At 47.6% G+C, this 5,770-nt stretch overlaps 1 long non-coding RNA gene across 1 annotated transcript; it reads left to right on the forward strand.

Moving 5' to 3' along the window:
* The first annotated feature begins 3 nt into the window (after positions 1-3).
* Positions 4-5,307, forward strand: LOC125106624 (uncharacterized). Its single transcript, XR_007129372.1, has 2 exons — positions 4-308; positions 4,988-5,307. It is a non-coding gene; the product is annotated as an uncharacterized LOC125106624 (long non-coding RNA).
* The last annotated feature ends 463 nt before the right edge of the window (positions 5,308-5,770 follow it).

Here is a 5,770-nt window from a genome sequence, read left to right on the forward strand (position 1 = left end):
AGAGAATTGCAACTAGAAATTCGATCGATTGGTACGAGGACCACGTGGTCCAGGGTTGGCCAATGACCAGGACGCCCGGGATGAGCTAATAAAGGAAGCAATTTGTAACTTTCAGTAGCTCTCTAGGCCTGGGTACAGGAGGGAGGGAGATGCGCGGAGGTGGGGAGGTGGGTACCCCCAGTCCTTCTACTCTCCTCTTTCGTACTGGGGCACCCGGATTCCCTCTTTCTTTTTTGACCTAACACGCACGTAGACACTCACTGTGTCCCGCGCCCACCTCGGTCTAGCGGCCACTGCTCCAGAAAAAGGTAAGCGGGTCTTCCTCCCCTGAAGCATCCCCTCCCCCATCCTATCTGGCACCTGCAAACAACGTCCCCCTTCCTGCCCCATTAGGCAATTTAAATCCGGTTTTGTTTTTCTCAGTTGAAAGAAAGCAATCCTTTTATTTATTTTTTGTATAATCTATTTCAGATTTGGGGGGAGATTAATTTCAGATTAATACACTTTTCTGGAGGAAGGGTGAGTGGTACTTTTTACATCCGTTTTATATTTTCTTCTTTTGGGGAGAAGCATTCTACTTATGGAGAGTTTACTTTTCTTTGAGAATGAGTTACACCTTCTGTTTTTGCAAGTTTCACTTCTCTAAAGATGTCAGTTTCCCGCCTTTCTCCATTCCATCTTCCAATTTCAGTATTTACAAATAATCAGCAGATTTCAATTTTGTTTGTTTGTTTCTTTTTTTCCTTCCTCATTCATTTTTTAGCCATTATTGACTCTCCATAATTTTTTTTTTCCCCTCCGTGTGAAACTGTTAAGTTTGTATTCTCTTTTTGTTTGGTAAATGAATTTATTGTTTGGGAAACTCTATGGGGGGTGTGAACAAGGTCTCTTTTGATTAATTCCAACCCCTCCTCTTTTGAAGAATAATTTACTTGAAGTGTTTTATGCCTTATCTTCATTTTTGTTTATTTTAAGCTCTCAATTTTGTTGTATCTTACCTCCTTTTAAACCCTGACTTGTTCTTTAAATTTGATCTTTTATCTGTTAAACCATTTTTAAAGTTTTTATTTTATAAACTTCACAGTCTTATATATTTTCTTAACCCTTCCCCAGCCCCCTTTGCACTCCTTTTTCCTCCTCTCAGGACTCTCACCCCCAAGGTCTACAATTCCCAGCTTCAAATTTGACTCACCCTCCTAGCCAAGGAGGGACACCCAGGAAGAAGAAATGATCTGCTTGGGTCAAAGCCTACGTTCAAGGTTCTAGTTCTGGGCACCTTTAGTAGGACCACCCAGTAAAATCAGTGCAAGCAGAATATATGTTTGACTTTTTAGTCTGGGACTGAGCTCTTTCTCCTTGGTTTTATTCTGAGCAACTCTTTGTATACAAAGTTGGATTTTTCATTTTCATCTTTTCCCTAAATTCTAAGGAAGTACAGGCAGATATTTTTTTCTCCCCTAAATGTAAGCTGCTAGCTCAGGGTAAGTCTATTGGTATTTTTTACCTTCTGGAAGAAGATTCCCAGAAGAAACGCAATGTTTAGTCCTTTCTTTTACTTTTGATTAAGGTGGAGGTGGCAGGGATTAGGGCACCCCATTTTGATCTCGGTTCTGGCTGGACTGAACACAAAGAAGGAAGAGTGAGCTCGCCTGGGGGCTCCATCACACGCTGGTCAGTGAGGTCAGGCTTAGGATAGTTTGGGGTAAATCTCAGCTCTGAGGAAATTCTTTTTTTTTTTTTTTTTCTTTCTTTTCTTTTTTTTTTTTTTAAAGATTTTTATTTATTTATTTGACAGACAGATCACAAGCAGGCAGAGAGACAGACAGAGAGAGAGAGGAGGAAGCAGGCTCCTCACTGAGCAGAGAGCCCGATGTGGGGCTCGATCCCAGGACCCTGGGATCATGACCTGAGCCGAAGGCAGAGGCTTTAACCCACTGAGCCACCCAGGTGCCCCATCTTTTTTTTTTTTTTTCAACATAACTGTGAAGTAAACCACCAAAATTGTGTGATAACAGTTTAGCCTCTTCAGAATCATTGTAAGCACAAAAATCGAAATTCCAGAGTAATCTCTTTCCAAAGATCCACCTCCTGTGATTTTGTCCATTTCTCTGAGGGAAACAGAACCCAACTCAGCAGAAGTCAAACTGCGGCTGCCCCTCCCCTCTGAGTTCTCCAGCTCCGTTGTCACATTGACATTCTGGGCACATTTGGCCCAGCCCCCTTACCCGCTTCTCCCAAGTATGAATCTAAATTACTATTAATAAGGGGCCGCTCCAAGTTAATTGGCATTAAAAGAATTCATTTCAATTTGTTAATATTAAATGAACGCTCTGCACTTTAGCTCCCTTCTTCGCCCTGGATTCCCAGATGAGTGATGGGAAATGGGGGTGGGGGAGGAGAATGAGGGTTTTATTTCTGACTCTCCAACAGAGCCACTGAGGTGCCTCCTCTGGGGGCTCCACATCCAGGCGCAGTGGGGGCCTGATTGGGGAATGTCTGATGGTCTTTTTTTTTTTTTTCTTCTGGTGAAATTTATCTGATTCAGTGGGAACTGTGGGAGAGGGCAGAGGAACTGAGGAGAGCTGAGGGAGAGGGACTGAAAGGTTTGTCAGTCTTAGTGGGGGAGAGGCAGGGACTGTGGGGCCATAGCAGGGGGAGGTGGGGAGGGAAAGGGACAGAAGTGAATGGGAGTGGTTGTGGGTTGTGGGGGTAAAGCAGATTTGTGAAGGAAGGTGCTAAAACCCATCTAAAGAAGGAGGAGCTGGGGGCGAGGGTGGGAGATGTGAGACAAAACAGGTAGGGGTTCTGAAGCTATCTAGCTGTGGGACTTTAGGTGAGTTGCCTAAAACTTTTTTGATCTTAACTTTCTTGATATGTAAAACGAGAATAATATTTACAGTAGCCATCTCAGGGCGTTGTTTTGGAGTAAATGAAATACAGGTGCTATGTTTTCCACAGTACTTGGCACATAGAAACTACAAGTGAATTCCCTTATTCCAGCAGAGCGGTTAAGATCATGGTTTCTGGAGTCCCACTGTCTGGTTTTGAATCTCAGCCCTGCCTTAGGCTAGCTGTGTAACCTTAGGCAAGTTACTTCACCTCTCCAGAGGACAGTTTCCTCATCTGCAAAACGGAATTAATGGTCCCAGCCCGTAGGCTGTTGTACAGACTGAGTGCGTGTGTGTGAAGTGTCTAGAATGATGTCAGTGGAGCGGGAAGCACAGTAAAAGCATTTGTTATTGATGTTGCTTTTCTGATCCGGGAAGGTTGGAGATAGAGGCATGGAACCTCTTAGAGGTTAAGAGCTCCATGGATTCTCTAAGACCCTGATCAGATCAGGATCTGATCTCACCCCCATCCCTGAATGTGTCTAACAACTGGGGTGTATGTGGTGAGGGTAGGAGAATGGGGATCCTGGGGGGGCTTGTGTATGTGGTGAGAGTAGTGAGACCGTGGGGGCTGGGATACCTGAGTTCTTTCTTGGCCTCTGCTGTGGCTCTTGGGTTGGCGGCTCTGTTCAGTGCCCACAGATTTCAAGGGGAAGTCCCTTCTAGCCTCCCCCGGCCCGAACCCTGAGAGGGTTTCTTGGTCTAATACCTCCCTTTGGCAGAGAGTCTGTCCCTGGAGTGTGGGCTGGGGGATGTGATGGATAGCAGAGGAGACTGACATTTCCTAAATCCCCAAGAGCTATGTACCAGCCCCCAAATACCCAAACCCCTCCAGAGGGACCCAAAGAGACGTGACTTTGCTGAAGTCATAGTCAGAAATTGGCAAAGTTGGAATCTGAACTCTGATCTGCCCGATGAGCAGTCTGAACCCCCTAACATTGCTGCACACTTCCTGAAGTTTGGTGCGGGGGGAGTGACCTGGAGGTAGAGGCAGGACACATGGAAAGTGGTGGAAAGGTGGAAGCCAGGATGGTGGAGCAGTCAGCAGAGGGTGGTGGGGAGTGAGGGCCGGGGTTGGGAAGGGGCTGAGTGGGAACGTTTTCATCAGACAAGACTTGCTGGAGGTGGAAGCATGGACCAAGGTTCAGGTGGGAAGGGGGTGAGGCTGGGAGGTAAAGAAGAGGGGGGGAGTGGTACACTGGTCAGGCAGGGGAGGGAGGAGATGCCATGCAAATGGTGGGTGAGGCCTGGCTACGGGGCCAGGTCTGCTGTGCTGGAGCCAAGTAAAATCACCATGTCTTGAAGGCCTCCTCTGTGCCGGGTACAGACATTATAGACAGGTGTATCCTGTGTGATGCTCTCAACAACCTTGACAAGTAAGCTTCTTATTCTTTTTTTTTTTTTTTTTTTAAGATTTTATTTATTTATTTGACAGAGAGAAATCACAAGTAAGCATAGAGGCAGGCAGAGAGAGAGGAGGAAGCAGGCTCCCTGCTGAGCAGAAAGCCCGATGCGGGGCTCGAACCCAGGACCTGGGATCATGACCTGAGCCGAAGGCAGCGGCTTAACCCACTGAGCCACCCAGGCGCCCCAAGTAAGCTTCTTATTCTTATTTCTAAAAGAGTCAGTTGCGGCTCAGAGAGCTTCCCCATTTCAGGTCACGCCTTTAGCAGCTGGATGTGCCTGAGCTGCCTGCACAGCATGGCCTCCTGGCCCAGGTCTTGCCTTCCATTCCTACTGCACCCCCACATTTGCAGTCACATATAGTGACGGGGAATAGGCGGTGGAGAGTGGACCAAGACCATGTGAAAGGAGCGGGTGGGCAGTGGGAGCAGAAGCTCATCTCACATCTTTATGAAGAAGATGGACAGGAGGGTATCCTCTCCAGAGCAAGGGCTCCAAGTCACTGTCCTGTGACTGCTGCTCATGGAGGGATAGCCACTGGGGATCACATAGACCTCATGAGGATCCCATTGCTTTCTGGACCTCGGTCTCTATTTCCCCTCCTTTGAGAGGGAAGAGGGAAAGGGTGGTGCCGGTGTGGGTCTGAGCCCTGGCTTAGGACTGTCAGTGGTTCGATAAAATCCCTTCTCTCCTAGTTGAATGAGAGCCTCCCATCTGGACACCCCATTTCCCAGGTGCCCTGGCTTCCAGATGTGGCCACAGGAGAATGAGAGCCAAGTAACGCCTTGAGAGCCTGAAGACATTGGGTAAGCTCCCCATTCCATGAGCTGGACCACGTTCACCTGAGACAGCGCTTTGACCACGCAGCCAGCAGAGGAGGAATCCCTGGGAGAGAGCTGAGCAACGATACGGAAGGAAGCCACGTTTCTGATTGATAAGGTGGAGCAGAGCAGTCCATGGTCAGGAACTGCTCCATCTAGAGTGTTACATGAGAAATAAACTTGGTTTCTGTGTGCGACTGTGCTTGGGGGCCTTCGTTCTGATAGTGTTGCCTTCGTCCTTCCTAATGTACTTTCCTACACCAGCTTTGTCACTTCCAGATCCCCCCTTCTCCCCGCCCCCCACAGGATCACATTGGACCATAGACTAGTTCTAATAGCAACATTAATGATTGTCAGATATTAGGCATGTTGGTTCATATGATCAGCATGACAGCCCTCTGAGATAGGGATCACTATTATTCTAATTTACAAAAGAGGAAACTAAAAAAAAAAATGAGGAAACTGAGGCCCGAAGGGACTATGTGATGTGCCTGTGGACACACAGTAAGCGGTCAAACTGTGGTCCCAACCCCGGAGTGTGCAGAGCATGAGCTCTCTAGTATGGGCCAAGTCTGCTCCTGCAGAAGGAGAAGGAGGAGACCTTGGAGATCCTCTTGTGCTTGGCCAAACCCCATCACAGTCCTCACAGGGCCCAGG

Source organism: Lutra lutra, chromosome 8 (assembly GCF_902655055.1).
Source record: "Lutra lutra chromosome 8, mLutLut1.2, whole genome shotgun sequence".
Lineage (NCBI taxonomy): Eukaryota > Metazoa > Chordata > Mammalia > Carnivora > Mustelidae > Lutra > Lutra lutra.